The sequence below is a fragment of the Stenella coeruleoalba genome (genome assembly GCF_951394435.1).
Source record: "Stenella coeruleoalba genome assembly, chromosome: 14".
NCBI classification, from domain to species: domain Eukaryota; kingdom Metazoa; phylum Chordata; class Mammalia; order Artiodactyla; family Delphinidae; genus Stenella; species Stenella coeruleoalba.
Genome location: NC_137160.1, coordinates 56,950,229 through 56,963,013, shown reverse-complemented (window position 1 = coordinate 56,963,013; position 12,785 = coordinate 56,950,229). Strand labels below are relative to the sequence as shown.

The 12,785-nt window shown below is 42.2% G+C and overlaps 1 protein-coding gene across 16 annotated transcripts in view; it reads left to right on the top strand.

The window, feature by feature from the left end:
- Positions 1-12,785, top strand: part of EPB41L3 (erythrocyte membrane protein band 4.1 like 3) — a 212,365-nt gene that overhangs the window by 112,201 nt on the left and 87,379 nt on the right. The window contains exon 1 of one of the 16 annotated variants that reach the window (XM_079943280.1): positions 3,566-5,091. The exons of the other annotated variants lie outside the window; for them this stretch is intronic. The gene's annotated coding sequence lies outside the window, so the exon portion shown is untranslated. Of the gene's footprint in view, positions 1-3,565; positions 5,092-12,785 lie in introns of those variants that run through there. 16 annotated transcript variants of the gene reach the window in all.

Genomic DNA, 12,785 nt, shown 5'->3' with positions numbered 1-12,785 from the left:
TGTTAGGAAGAAGACTGCCTGTGACTGAGACAGAAGAACATAACTGTTGTGAAATAGAGCTTGGAATGAGCCTTGCTTTCTTATCGAAGTGGAGGTCTTAACATTCAAAAGCATATAGTCTGCATATACCTTTTGAGTAAACTAGCAAAACCAAAATGGCATATACATACGTGAGGCGCAAAACACAGTAAGGTTGCTGGGCCGATTCTGTGACCGTAATCAAAGTAAGCAGAAGCTGATGACCTTGACCAGGGCCAAGGAGCTATTGTGATCTACTGGTCATTTCTGTCTCCAAATGCAGTCGCTCAATGACTTTCTGGCTGTGAATTTCCTGATGGGCCATTGATTAGCAAACTTCAGTGCAAGAATCACCTGGGTGCTTATTAAAAGTGCAGAAATGCTAATCTCACTCTTCTCAATGCAGTCTGCATTTTAGAATCCCAGGGTAGTTTTTAAAAATGAACGAGGTTTTAAGACCTGCCATCAGGGATTCTGGTTGAACTGTGGGGGTAGAACCCAGGCATCTGTGTGAGGAAGATTCTCTGTACCTGTGGTGAATTCTGAGGACTGTGGAAGTTTACCAGAGCCCCAGGCGATGCTGATCCAAGTGGTCTGAGTACCAGCCTGTGCAAACCTTAAGCCTTCACTGGTTTGCTCTCGCCGCTGAATGGTGGTACCAAGTTATGTTAGTGACGGATAAATAGGCATATTTCCGAAGTGTTGAAACAAAATTATATTAGAACGAATCCATTTTTTTTTAAATAAAAAAACTAAAGATATTAGGATAGTCACCTAGATAAAAGAGTATTTTAAAGATGTCATAAACATCTCTTTAAGAAGCAATATTTTGTTGATTTGTTTTCTTCTGGTTACAAAAATAATACTGTTGTACAAAAACGGAAAAAGACAGAGTCACCCATGTAGAAATGATCTCTCCTAACATTTTGGTTTATCACTCAAATATGTCTTGTCTTGGTGAGTCTGGATGTTGAAAACCCCAGGCTTAATCCGTAGCCTTACCGGGCTAGTCATTACCACTACCCTCCCCAGCTGTCTGGGTTCCACGGCTCGCCCACTCCTTCCATCAGAAAGCGTTGTTACCTCCCCGACCTCAGAGGATACTTTATCTTCCTCTGTCCCTTCATTTTTCCTACTGTAGATCAGAAACATCACTGGGAGGCAGGAAAGCTCTCATTCCGTCCCGAACTTGTGTGACTCTTTCCAGTAAAGATAGAGCTTCCTGGTAAACGTGTTAGAACCGACGTCATCCTCTCTTCTTATTGGTCCATTTTGCTTTTGTACCCTGGCTTGAGACCTTTATCATCTTCACAGCCGGACCCTGGCAGAGTCTACTTTGAGGGAGAAAACACCCTTTCCCAGCCTACTTGAGTTTTAAAGTAAGGACTTCCTGTGGCTTCTTTAACTGCATATAAAGCTGCCAGCTAGAGAGATTTATTTTGCTTTCATTTTAAACAGACAGGTTAAAGGATTTAAAAGTAATTTCATTGTGAAAAGTGCAGTCATTTTAAAAAATTATCAGTGTTTGAAGTGAAGCAGGTTCTGCCGTGATTAAACCTTTTCTGAAAACCTAGACCATAAAGAATGTACGAAAATTTTTAAAGATGAACTTCATTTCAGCCTTTCTGTTTTTCTTCAAATTTATTTTTGTCTGTAAGGTTTTAAGTTAATCCCCACTGAACTGGAAATGTGTGGATTTAAAAATTGAAAGAGCTATTTGTTGGCTTACTTCCCCGTTAGAGAAAAAGAATCTGAATGGAACTTCACCCCTGTCATTTTTAGTACATTGGGTGGGAAATTCAACCCCCCAGTCGGAATATCTGATTGGAAGGCGGTTCCAGCAGGCTGCGTTTTTATCTACTGAGTCACCTGGAGCGGGGAGGTGGGGGATGTGTGCAGGAGGGGAAGGCGGTGGCTGAGCCAGTCTCCTAAAGCTTTAATTACACAGGATTTGTGGTGCAGATGGAGAACCCTTTCAGTGCTACAGGCACCCAGGGAACAGCCCTGGAGTAAAGAGAATCCTCTTTATCAGCGCCTTCAGAAAACTGGACCAGGCACTGTCTCCAAGCAGCTCATTTGTGTGCCAGGGAGCTCTTTTAAGAACGTTCTTTGTAATCTTCATCCATTGCTAGCATGGAGATAAAAGCTGATGCCTTTACGGTAAAAACAGAATAATTAAATACCTGGCCTCACATTTGTATTGAAGGATGAAAAAACTCAACAGCCTATCAGATCCCAAAGTGCAGAAGGATGCAGAATGCCAGAGGAGCGCCCATTTCCTCCTCCCTGTAAGAGTTGGGAACATTTAGTTAATTGTGCGGTGGCAGAGGCTCCATGATATGGAGCTGTGGTGAAAACCGAATTCTATTAATTTGGCTTTGGAATACATATATGTCCCAGAAAATGTGAGCATTAAAAGGGAAACTGATCGAATTTAGCATATTCTATGCGGGGAAGAGTTGAGAGATTTTAACCTGTATTTGTTCCTGTACATTGCAGTAAACCACAAAAGAGCCCAGGGGTTTAGGAGTCGGACTCAATTGGATCTGAGTTCCCAAGACATTATTTGTGGACACGTGACTTAGGGGACATTTATGTTAAATGAGGCTGATGTATTCAGTCATTCATTCATGTACAGGCATTCCTCGGAGATATTGCCGGTTTGGTTCCAGACCACCGCAGTAGAGCACCATCACACAAGTGTTTTGGTTTCCCAGTGCCGATAAAAGTTATGTTTATACTGGACTGTAGTCTGTTAAGTGTGCAGTGGTATTATGTCTTTAAAAATATGTATAGGGCTTCCCTGGTGGCGCAGTGGTTGAGAGTCCGCCTGCCGATGCAGGGCACACGGGTTCGTGCCCCGGTCCGGGAAGATCCCACATGCCGCAGAGCGGCTGGGCCCGTGAGCCATGGCCGCTGAGCCTGCGCGTCCGGAGCCTGTGCTCCGCAACGGGAGAGGCCACAACAGTGAGAGGCCCGCGTACTGCAAAAAAATAAATAAATAAATAAAAAATAAACAAAAATATGTATAAAACTTAATTAAAAATACTTTATTGTTAATAAGTGCTAACCATCACCTGAGCCATCAGTGAGTCATAATAGTAACATTAAAGATCACAGATCACAGCGTTACTGAACTGAGGCTGGGCTGTTCGCTGCTCGAAAGTCAATAATTCAAGAGGCAAGTGTCAATAGAAAGGAAACTTGCTTTAATCAGAAAAGCCGGCCCTCTGGGGAGAAGGTAGTCTCGTGTCCAGAGACCAACTCCCAAGATTCTGCTCAGCCATGACAGTTTTTAAACGGAAAAATGGTGGGGCGGGGAGTGGAAGAATCTCAGTGAATCATCCAGGCAAGAGGTTGGGGTCTGCATCATTCTCCATTGCGCGCAGGCTGGCTGACCCTCTCTTCAGATGTTGTCTTAGCCATGTGATCTACCTTCAGATTGCTTAGTGGGCTGTTGGGGGAAGAGCGCTAGTCATTCTTGAACTCCTGAGTTGTTCATTCATCTTTTTATCTAGGAAAAGAATCAACAGGTTAATTAGGTTCTTTCAAGGTTAGAAGGGAATAGAAATGGGCAAGCAGGAAACGGGGTAAAGGGCTGCTTTCAGCAGATCACCCTACAAATATAATAATGATGAAAAAGTCTGAAATACGGTGAGAATTACCAAAATGTGACACAGAGACACGAAGTGAACAGTTGCTGTTGGAAAAATGGTGCCGACAGACTTGCTTGATGCGCAGTTGCCACAAACATTCAATTTGTAAAAAACACATTTTCTACAAAGCCCAACAAAGTGAAGCAATACAGTGAGGTCTGCCTGTATTTAATGACCACGGGGCTGACAGTAATGGTTACTTTATATGATCTTGTAAGTATTAAATGGAAACAATAGTGGCTTGCCGGGAATTTTCCCATATGTTTGATTTCCTTTTCTCAGCACTGGAAATGCCTTTTTTTCTCCTTATGTCTTTATTGATTCGATCAAACATTATCTGTGCCCTGTGAGTCTTCAAATCCCTACCACCCAGGCTCCTTTAAAAGGCAAGATACAAATATTTACAGGCAGCTTACCTTCCGGGTCCTTAACAGCATCTACTTTCCCCTTGGTTTCCCTTCTCATTCTCACCACGTGTCCCTCTGGTGACTATTCCCTCTGGTGCCTGCATGAAGCTTGCCATTAGGAGCTAACCACAGAGATAAAAGCCTTGAGACATGCGTGCAGTTTGAGAAAATGAATCCGCCAGATCCGCATTCTGTTGCTCATCTGAATGTTCGGGGCACTTAGGTGAAAGGAAGACCAGCCTTGTATTCACGAGGCCCAGAAACACATACCGTTCGTTCGTTCGTTCGTTCATTTTTTCAACATCTGGTTGTAAGCATTTTCCTGGATAAACAGGCGATCAGAGCACAGGTTTTGTTCTCGGGTTGTTTGAGACAAGCCCTTTTTGTCCCAGCTGTCCTCAACCCTAGCCTCTAGAGAAGCCTGAACCCTGGCTTCTCAACCAGGTACCCCCAGATACCAGAGGGGATGCTGCCCCTCACTAAGGTGCAAAGGTTGGGGGTTTTGGCCATAACCTTGCCCCTATTTTGAAAATGAATGGTTCTGGGGGAGAGAGACCCATTTCAGAAAGAGCCAGGCAGCTCTTGTCGGTGGTGGACGACGACACAGGGTCTGACTCTGTTTTAATTTATTCACTCTCTCTGGTTCACACCTCATTTCTCACAGATGCAGAGTCAGATGCTGGGTAATAGAGAAATATGCTCCTGCATTAAGGTGCCAAAGATATATTTTTGCTAATAAGTTCTTCGCCAGAGATAGAATTGGCCAGCAGTACAGAAGAAACACATCATCTCCTTTTCTCTCCTAATTTTAGCCATTGAATTCTTGAAAATTTTAAACAATGGAGTCGGACAGTTATAACTTGAAACGTATGTTGATGGCGTCTTGTCTATTTGAGGCCCTCCACAAACAACGCTTTTAAAGTCGGAGCTGGTAAAAATCTAGACATCCATTTGAGGCTTAAAGCCACCATCAGTGGAAAGTTAATAATTGTTGAGACTCTAGAAGCAGGGTAGGTACCATTCGTATTTTCTCTAGAAGCAACAATGATCATTTTGTTTGTTTTCCAGAAACTAGCTGGCAGCCTGCTATAGAATCTCAAGGGCTTGCACTAGATTAGAAACTAGAATTGTGATGTTTTATATTTATATATAGATATAGATAGATTAAGTAGTAAAGATAAGTGCATAAAGAAAAGTAAGTAGTAGTGAAAATAGTGTGTAAAACAAAATATAATGTTACAGAAGTTTAAATTTACTCATGTTTGATTTACATTGAATAAAAGAATAAGGTAGCGTATCAGCATCGTGAATTATGGATGATCACATAAGACAGTGATTTTGAAAAGCTGTCTACTTCTGAAATAAGAACAGGAGGTTAAGAGTAGGTTTTATTGCTATTACCGAAGCGCAGAACTTGCGTGGAAGAAAGAGCTCTGTTATCAGAGGCAGAAACTCAGATTTAATTGTTGGCCTGTGCTTGGACAGATGGACACCTACTGACATGGAGAAGACAGAAGTGGAGCAGATGGGGGGCTGGGAGGGTGGGGGCGGGGGTGGGGGTCAGTGCTTTGGATGGAGAAGTGTTCAGTGTCAGGTGCCTCTGAAACACCCAAGGAAGCGAGGAGAGCAGTGGAGTCATATCTGTGGATCTGAAGCTCAGAGAGGTCAGAGTGAGGAACCTGTATCTTGGATGTGCCGTTGTATTTGAAACTGAGTGAAGGAGCTCTGATTCTAAAGACCTGCAGAGTTTAGAAACAGGATGAGAAGGTGGGTGTGAAGAGCAAATGGAAGTGAGGCAGAAGGAGGAGGAACATCAAGAGTGTGTCAGAAACACGGAGAAGTCAGAGATGGGAAGGGACGTCACATGGATTTATTGCCGTATAGGGAGGTGGCCGGTAACCTTAGTAAGATTTACTAGAATAATGGGGAATACTCTGAACGGTGAGTGGGAGGGAGGGCGTGGTGACAGCACAGGGAGGAAATTCCTTCCAGAAGTATGGCTGTGAGGAAGAGGAGAGAAGTAGGGCCATCCTGGAGGGGTGGAAGTGGGGGTTGTAGGAGGGTAGAAGGCAAGGTCAGGAGCAGTTGTTTGGGGTGAGTGTGTGGTGTGTGTGTGTGTGTGTGTGTGTGTGTGTGTTTAATGGGTGATACTGGGGCTTTTGTTTAATGCAGATAGAATCCGGTAGAGGGGTCAGGGGATATTACTGTCTTTTTACTTGCTTGACGTTGGTGGTTTGGGTGGATCAGTGGATGGTATCCAGGAGTCACAAACACTTACGCTGAGTATATAAAGGTCTACTAGCCTCTCTTCTGTACATTTATGTTTGAAATACAAAAGGGGGGAAAACAGCTTGTGTTTTTTTTTAAAAAGAATCGTCTGTTAGTCTTACAGTCCTCTAGGCAGGTGACTGGTGTGAAGGGTTTTTCTTTATGAAGTGCTTTGTTATTCTGTAGGAATCCTGTTTGATATGTAAAGGACAGAGATTTTTATGGAGCATTTTCCTGCACTAAAGTCCTAGGTCTGTGTCTTTTAATAGAATTTTCCTGTGTCACTGAATTCTCTTATCTGCAAGAGAGGTAGATACGTAAATTTGAATGCAGAAGCTAATTTAGCAGTCATTTTTTTAGGAGATGTTAAATTTAGAGATGCTACTTCTAAAAGTGGAAAAGATGAGAATAAACTGACTTTTTTCTTCTGCAGAGTAAAAAATTAGAGCTGAAAAGGAACAAAGCCTGAAACGCATGCCAATGACCATTTTTTATAGGTGAAATGAATTGGGAATTGGGCATGATTTCATTCACACCTGCACAATGCCGCCTTTTAAGCTGACTACCATTTCTTTTGGTAGTCATTTAATAAATACATCCCTGAGGAGAGGCATAATGAAATACAATTTATGTTTCTTGAAAAGATAAAGGACTCCTCTCGCCATTATCCCAGTACACGTAGTAAATGTCCTTACGCCAGCTTTTAGGGTTTGGAGTTCCTGGGATTCCAGACCTTCCTAAGCTGAAGCAAAACACAATTAACAAGGTAAGTTTAATATAAAGAAAGGGCACAGTTTAAGCCAAAGCTAAGCATAAGCATTTTGTGTCACGTTCCGTTTGTGATTGCAGGTGATGGTGTTACTTCCAGTAACAAATGACTGACAGTTATAGGTAGTCCAGAGTGAACCTATCAGAAGAGAAGGGAACATTGGAAAATAGTCATCTGTAGTGAGTCGGAAAGGAAAATATGCAATTTCAAGTGGCAAGGGTCATCCAAGAAAGCAGGGAATGAGTATCTTAGAAAAAAAAAACAAAACCCAAAACAATGTAAATATGAAAATCTCATTTTAAAAAATGTTTTGGCATTTGGGTATAAGATTGGAGGTGTACACTATAGAATTATTAAAGTAATGAGTTAAAGTAAGGACTGTATTTAGATGCTTATGATTTTCATCGTGTGCCATTGAAAAATCAGTTTATTGCTTGCTTATATTGGCCTGTGGGTAGGGAGGAAGATTATTAAAAAAAAATGTTTTGAAATTGAATTTACCGATTGAGGCTGTCGATATTGTTTACTCATAGGTAAACGTATGCCCTTTCAGATATGTGGAATTAAATATTGATTCTAGTGAGATTCCAGAATTTAAAAGCCTTACATTTTTAAGGTTTCTTACTTTACTCTCTCTCAACATCAAGGGAAGTTTTATTTTATTACAATTAGTCAAAAAAACAGCAATGATTTTTATTCCTTGTATTATGCATATAGTGCTGGGGGAAATGATATACCTGGGAAATATTTGACAAGGGCATAGGATTTTATTTGAGGTTTGAGGTTCTGTGATTTATGTGATGTGTGACAGGTAAGGTTTTATACGGTGTATTCATAGGTAGAAAATAATGGTAGGTTATTTTACTGTTTAAGTAGTTGATAGGTGGTTCCTGGGCTACGTCCATTTTGCATTTTTATTCAGCGTTTGTAGAGCTGGCTCCCTGCCTTCGGGACGATTTATAGAATTAAAGACAAAAGCCAGGTACTGAATGGTTTCATAGTGAAAGTCAAAACTGGGATTATTCCTTTACTGATTTTGCTCTTCTATTTCATATATAGTGAATCCTGGGGCTAATGTCATGTTTAGAAAGATTTTTATTTTAACACGTATTTAACCACATTTTCAAGTTTAGAGTGCACTGATGTGAGATGTATAATACCACAACGACTTTTGTGTAAAAAGTCCTTAGGTTTAAAAAGTAGTAAGGAAATTGGGAGAAGATGGTGAAAGAGGCAACAGGTTTGTCAGCTTAACCAGAAAGAAGATCTCAAGTTTCCGGCCTTTCACTGCCCCCTGCACCACCCCCAGCCCGTCCCCTACCCCCACCTCACTTAGTCATCACTGATTTCTAGTCCGAACCCCTTGTTTTATGGAAGGGGAAGTGGGAGAGTAAAAAAAAATTAGTCACCCAAGACCATACATGGCAACTTACTTGCTGCTGATTATTTTCTTGTATTGTATCTATAAAGATTATACATAGATTTTAAAGTAATTTTTTAATTTTGAGATATGATTCTGGTTTTCTGCTTCTGTGACACTTTTGACATCTAATTACTAAGTTACAGCCATTATCTGCTGAAACACAGATAATAACAACAGAGAACCCTAAGTAGGATATTTATAGAAGATAGAAAATATTGAAGGTATTCAAATTTCTTCAATAATATGATTTATATGCTAGAACTGTCCTGTCTAGGAAAAACTAAGCATCTTCTTAAAATTTGCTTTTTCTAATAGTCATTTATGTTTTACTTTGTAAATTCATGACCTAGTGGCTCTTAGGTTACTCTTTTATAGAGATTCTCTAAACCACCTGAACATTTTCTTTTTTGTGTTTCTGGAAGCCCTTTACAACTACTGATAAAAGCATTAGACTGTGAACAGAACAATAGTGTCTGTTACCTTGAGAGATTTGATTTTGAAAGTTGTAACTGAGTTCCGTTTTCTATTTCTAAAGAGTAGAAATATCTACTCTTTACCCACCCACTTAAGAGAGATCTTACAGTGGTTAAAAACTATGAGGAAGAGTTATTACACTTTTAAATGCATAGTTATGTAATAAATGGGGTTGATTTTACTTAGTCATTCATTAAATTATTATTGAAATACCCACTATGTTCTAGTTTTCAGATATAAACAAACATGATTTCCCCCCTTGAGTATATGGGGAGGAGGTTGAGAGATGGCTGAGTAATAATAAAATTTGATGCATTATGGGAAGGAAACAGTGAGGCACAATTAGGATAACTGTGCAACGAGGGAAAGCCTCTCTCAGCCAACACTTGAGGAATGAGGAGTCAGGCGCAGAGGAAAAAATGTTCTCAGCAAACAGAACAGCGTGTCCGGAAAACCCTGAAGCAGAACAAAGCCCTGATGTGGTTTACACACTGGAAGGAGACCACGTGGCTGGATCTCAGGTGGATGGCCGGATGGGCATGCCGCTGGGTGTCGACAGGGTGTTGAGGCCTCGGCTTAGCCATGAAGGCCATGGGAATTAAGAGTTTTGGTGTTAACTTCAAGCACATTGGGAAGTTATTAAAGGATTTTCTGTGGTGAGTGACGTGGCTGGATTTATGTTTTATGAAGGTCAATAGAATAGAGGTGGATAGGAATCGAGGCAGTGAAAAGGGAGTTATTGAAGGATGCAGAACTTTCTGTTGTATATTAATAAGGAAGACAAGGGAAAGGAAAATGTCAGGGGTGAGTTCTGCAATTCTGGCTGGAAGGAGTGGCATTGCCACTTACTGAGGTGGGGAAATTGAGGAGGGGAGAGAAATCAGCAGGTGCCTGTGAGGTGTCAGTGAGGAGCGTCCCGTGCACAGCTGGACACTAGTCTGAAAGCTCAGGACAGAGGTTTGGACCAGAGATGTGAATATGCGAGCCGTTGGCATGTGGGAAGTATTTAAAGCTCTGGGAAAAAAAATATAGAGAAGAGAAGAGGGCCTAGGAGTGAGTTTTCTGGGACATTCCCACATTTAGAGGTTGGACAAGGAGTAACCTGTAACAGTGAATGCAGAGGAGTCGCCAGAGAGATAGGAGGAAAGCAGGAGAGTGTGGGGTGTTCTGAATCATGTTGACAAGTAAAGTCTCATCACCTGAGTTGGGGCTGCTATGAGGTCAGGTGAGACAAGGACAGGCAAGAGTGGATTATCCTCTGTAGTGGCCACAAGAGCAGCCCCGAAGGAATCAGGCTGGAGTGGTGGCAGAGAAAGAAGAAGTGAGGAACTGAGACAGGGTCGACAAGACTTTTGAGAAGTTATGGGTAGAGAGCAGGGAAATATGGTGGTAGCTGCGAGTGGATGTGAGATCAAGAGAAGGCTACTTTGTTTTAGTAAGATGGGAGCCACTCAAATCTGGGTTTGGGTAGAATTTTAATCTGTGGAATGTGTATTAGATTCGGTGTTGGCTGGTTTACTGAGGTGCAAACAAGACAGAAGGATTCTGCCTTGTGTGACCATCCACAGCAGGTGGGCTGCCCTCCATGAGGTCATCCCGGGACCCCGGCTGAGGGGGGCGGCTCTGGCATCTTCCTCAACTTGGGGCTTCCATGATCAGGTCTGTAGTGATGACATCAGTCAGTATTTTCCAGACAATGGGAAAGGGAAATCTAGGGCAAGTGGCTTTCTTTTTATGAAGATGACCTAAATATTGAATACATTTTCTCCATTGTATCATGGGTCCAGACTTAATCACACGGCCCCAACTCACTGTGGTCTCCACCTGGGTGGAGGCGTGCCAGCTGAAACGGAAAATTTGATTACTAAAGGAAAGATGGAAAAAATAGATTCTGGAGAGAGTCTATTTCAGCCACAGACTCTGGGCTCCTTGAAGGTAGGTAGGGTGTAGGGAGTTACAACATATTTATCTCTGCCTCTAAACCAGGAGCAGTGCTTGACTTATATTTGGTACTCAGTAAGGGTTGGGTGAGTTGAACTGATTATTAAAATTAATCCTCCCCCTCCTAAATGGTAAAATTCAACCATAGGCTTTGAATTACACAATCACCACCTCTGCCTCCCCCTCCACTGTTTTTTCTGTAGACTTGACACTTCGCGGTATAAGCATAGAAATGCGAATATCATATTTGCCTTCAAGATTTGCTTGAAAATGTAAAATGTAAGAAGGAAAGAGAAAATGTTTTAGTTTTATGTAGATCCCTATCTGACTTTGCATTTGGACTTGATATTTACATTTACATTGGGTAACTGAGCACATGCCAGGTTGACAGGTCTTTTATTCAACAGACAGAATAGCTGGTGATTGTAAAAAGTAACCTTAAACAGAAAGCACAGATACCACATTTAGTTTATAAGATAGATTGGTATTTGTAATGTTTCCCTCTTCAAATTATTAAGCATCTTCCAATGTGTATTGTGAAAATAGGAACTAACTGGTAATTTTACTATGGAGTTTTATTTTTCATAAAAATTCTACTCATACTAACGGGTGTATCATTTGCTTAAAGTATTACACTAGCCCTTTGCTCATGGTATTTTTACCATAAAATTAGAATTAGGAAGGGAAATTATGCGATTATCTGAGATATTCATTTTTGAGATATTTACCACATAGCTAAGATGAGAAATTACTTAAAATGACATGGTGACCACTGGTATAGCAGCTCTCTTGCTGCTTAGAGCAAAAAATGGCTTTAATTATAGCGGTATGTCTATTAGTAGTAGGAAGAGGTAACAGCAAGAAATAGGTTCTTGGGCTTCCCTGGTGGCGCAGTGGTTGGGAGTCCGCCTGCCAATGCAGGGCACACGGGTTCGTGCCCCGGTCCGGGAAGATCCCACATGCCGCGGAGCGGCTGGGCCCGTGAGCCATGGCCGCTGAGCCTGCGCGTCCGGAGCCTGTGCTCCACAACGGGAGAGGCCACAACAGTGAGAGGCCCGCATACCGCAAAAAAAAAAAAAAAAAAAGAAAGAAAGAAATAGGTTCTTTAGATGTGATGATGTTCACATGAGATCACATGTCATTTGGCAGATGTGGAAACTGAGGCACAAAATGCTTATGTCTTGACAAGTAAGTTATAAGGAGATGGCAGTTATATTTTAGGGCACCCTTTTTAGGATGTAAGAGCAGATTATTCTATGTCAGGATCTGTTGTTTGAGTTCCTGATGGGATATGAGATGGACAAACTTCTTCAACACTCACGGGAAATAGGAGGGAACCAGGAAGAAGCCTTTGAGAGTGAACTTGTGATGAACGGGAGAGGTGATGCTACCCAGCTTCCCTCCGCCGTGGCCAGGGGTGGTCCGGTGCGGGACAGGTTCCTCAACACCAAAGAAGCCGCTGATGTACTGTGGTTACTCGTTCAAAAGGGAATAACAGGGACTTCCCTGGTGGCGCCGTGGTTAAGAATCCACCTGCCAATGCAGGGGACACGGGTTCAAGCCCTGGTCAGGGAAGATCCCACGTGCCGCAGAGCAACTAAGCCCGTGCGCCACAACTACTGAGCCTGTGCTCTAGAGCCTGCGAGCCACAGCTACTGAAACCCACACGCCTAGAGCCCATGCTCCGCAACAAGAGAAGCCACCGCAATGAGAAGCCTGCGCACCGCGGCGAAGAATAGCCCCCGTAGAGAAAGCCGCGTGCAGCAACGAAGACCCAATGCAGCCAAAAATAAATAAATTTAAGAAGAAAAGGGAATAACATTTACAGG